Below are 3,500 nucleotides of genomic sequence, written 5' to 3'. Positions count from 1 at the left end.
CAGGGGGAGACGAGATGTAAAGGCGATGAGTTGAGGACCAAGAGACGAAATGATAGAGACGATGATCCCAATGCATCAAAATGTGCAGGTTGTGAGTTGCCAAGAACTGATCAAGCTCTTGGAACTTCCACAACTCAGGGGGAGTCAACAACTGCAGCTGGTGGTGATGATGTGGTGGTAGTGGACGTAGAGGAGATGGATGATGGTTTGGTTGGTGATGATGATGTACTACCGAGTGATGAGATAGAGAAGATTGGAGAAGAGATTGTGATTGATACAGAGATAGAAGAGGTAGAGATAGTTGAGGAAAATATTGAGCATGACATTCCAGATGTTGAGAAAGCAGATATGAGTAAAGAGATGGCAAGTGATGAGTCTGAATGGGAAGAGCAGCCTAGATGGAAAGAAGGCTATGCTCAGTGGTTCGTCAAAACGAAGAAACCAGCGGTTCCTACAATGTTTAAGAAGAGTTACAACATTAAAGGTTATGCTGAAGCGAAGAAAGGAATTATTTGTTGGATATATGATGAGCAGTTGAGGCTCTTCGTGATTAAAAGGTATAACGGTGTTCAGTACTTTAAAAGGATGTTGAGATCGTTGAATACACTGCCAGAATGTGAAGTGAAAGACTTAGCTAGATTGGGATTGATAAACAGAAGTGACGATAATATGGCTAGAGTCATTGGGAAGATTGTGTGGAAAGAGAGTATAAAAGAGAAGAAATTTGAGCTGTTGAAACCACAAAAGGGAAAACTTGTTGAAGACAAGGATAGAGGTTTAAGAGCTGATGGAAAACCTTGGATGATTATGAAGTATAAACCGATCCGGTGTTTGAAAGAAGTATCGATGAAATTAATGCCCAAGGATGTGCTTAAAGACCTGAAGTGGTGGTATGTAGATTGTGAGACAGCTGAGGCAGTGATGGAAGACGAGGATGAACAAGAGGTGCTAAGAGTTTATGATCCGATGCACTTGGTAAACTTATCGCAAGCTGATTTGCAGGTGTTGAATGATAAGAAGATATTTTATATTCCTGCTTGGAAAGATGAAGAGAGGAAATATCAAAGAGTTGTCTCGGTTTGTGTTCGAGAAGGAGTGCATGCTTGAAGATAGAAGATTGAAGATTACTAGACACGTGTTTGAAGCTAAAGAGATGAAGCTACTGCCAAGGGGGAGTCTGTTGGTGCATGATGTCAGTAGTTCAGTGTCGAGTGTCTGTAATCGTGTTAGTTAGATTTTTGTTTGTATGTAAGCGAAGTTGCTAACAAGTTCGCTTATATGGGCGAACTTGTTAGACAAGCGAAGTTAGGGACAACTTCGCCTGAACATTCCAGGCGAAGTTGTCGTGTCTATATAAGCTGTTTTGTTTACGGCTTATTGATTAGAATTAGAGTTTATTCGTGTATTCGAGTCAGAGAGTTTGTATTCAGTGATCATAGTATCACGTGTTTACGGTTGGAATACAACGTGTGTTTGATTATCGTATCGTGTGTTAGCTCGTAGTGTTTTCTATACTCATACGTCTTACGTAGGGATTCCGCACCTACGTAGAATGCGATATCTCGTGTAGATCCGGCTGGGAACCTACATCTATCAATGATTACCCAAATAGCATTGTGTTGTCGGGTAGTTTTACGTAGTTTCATAATGAAATCCATTGTTATCGTCTCCCATTTCCATACAGGAAGTTCAGGTTGTTGAAGCAAACCTGAAGGTTTTTGATGCTCTGCCTTGACTTGTAAACAGGTTAAACATTTAGCGACATACAAAGCAATATCCCTTTTTATTCCATTCCACCAGTAGTTAGGCTTAAGGTTTTGATACATTTTATCACTACCAGGATGCATCATATACTTTGATCTATGAGCTTCACACATAATCCTTTCACGTAGATCACCAACAATCGGTACCCAGAATGTATTTCCGAGTCTTAGTATATCGTCATCTCCTTTGACTAAAGAATCAATGGTGCAGTTACGTTTTTCTTCGGAGATATGATTTTCTTCAATTTCTTGCCTCTAAGCCTTCTTGATTTGTTCGATTAAATCTATTTGTAGCTCTAATCTCAAGGCTCGAACTCTTTTGGGTTTCTCACGTTCTTTCCGGCTTAATGCGTCAACTACCACATTTGCTTTTCCTTCATGATAGATGATTTCACATTCGTAATCGTTTAAGGTTTCCATCCATCTTCTTTTACACATGTTAAGTTCCTTCTGATCAAATATGTGCTTTAAACTCTTATGATCAGTGTACACGATAAACTTGACTCCGTAGAGATAGTGCCTCATAACTCTATGGCAAAAATTATGGCACCTAACTCTAGATCGTGAGTCGTATAATTCTTTTCGTGTACTTTCAATTGACGAGAAGCATAAGATATTACTTTCTTTCTTTGCATTAGTACGAAACCCCAACCTGAATGAGATGCGTCACTCAATACAACAAAATCCTCTGTACCCTCTGGCAAGGCCAGTATATGTGCATTTGTAAGCTTTTGTTTAAGTAAGTCAAAATGCTTCTTATTGTTTGATTCCCATTCATACTCAACATTCTTTCGGGTTAATGAAGTTAGGGGACCTGCTATACGGGAGAAATTTTTGATGAATCTTCTATAATATCTAGCCAAACCTAGGAAACTCCGGACCTCGGTTGGCGATCTAGGAATCTCCCATTTAACTATTGCTTCAATCTTTGCGGGGCCCACTTGAATTTCATTTGCATTGATAACGTGGCAAAGAAATTGTACTTTATGCAGCCAGAACTCACACTTGGAAAATTTAGCATACAACTTCTCGTTTCAAAGTATCTCAAGTAAGATCCTAAGATGAACTTTGTGATCTTCTTCTAATTTAGAATAATAAGTATATCGTCGATGAATACGAAACAAATTTATCTAAATAAGGCTTACAAACTCTGTTCATCAAGTCCATGAAAGCGGCTGGGGCATTAGTGAGTCCAAATGGCATTACTGTGAACTCATAATGTCCGTACCTTGTCCGAAAAGCTGTTTTCGGAATATCTTCTTTTTTAACTTTCAACAGATGGTATCCAGATCGTAAATCTATTTTCAAAAGAAACTCGCTCCTTGCAATTGATCGAATAGGTCGTCAATTCTAGGTAGCGGATATCGATTCTTAATAGTTACTTTGTTCAAGGCTCTGTAATCGATACACATTCTCATGGAACCATCTTTCTTCTTGACGAATAATATCGGTGCTCCCCAAGGTGATGAGCTTGGACGAATAAATCCTTTCTCTAACAACTCATCCAGTTGTTTCTTCAATTCCTTCATTTCTGTTAGAGCTAAACGATAGGGAGATTTGGCTATTGGAGCTGTTCCAGGCATTAAGTCTATTCTGAATTCAACTTCTCGATTAGGTGGAATTCCTGGAAGTTCATCTGGAAAGACGTCGGAAAATTCGGATACTATAGGTACGTCTTTGATTTCCTTCGGTTTTGATTCTTCCGTTACATAAGCCATAAATGCTAAACATCCTTGG

This window comes from Bidens hawaiensis, unplaced genomic scaffold (assembly GCF_021521415.1).
Source record: "Bidens hawaiensis isolate Kalapana, Puna unplaced genomic scaffold, B.hawaiensis_p1.1 tig00059050_1, whole genome shotgun sequence".
In the NCBI taxonomy this organism is placed as follows: domain Eukaryota; kingdom Viridiplantae; phylum Streptophyta; class Magnoliopsida; order Asterales; family Asteraceae; genus Bidens; species Bidens hawaiensis.
The sequence above is the reverse complement of the archived record's forward strand: the minus strand, read 5'-3'. Positions refer to the sequence as shown.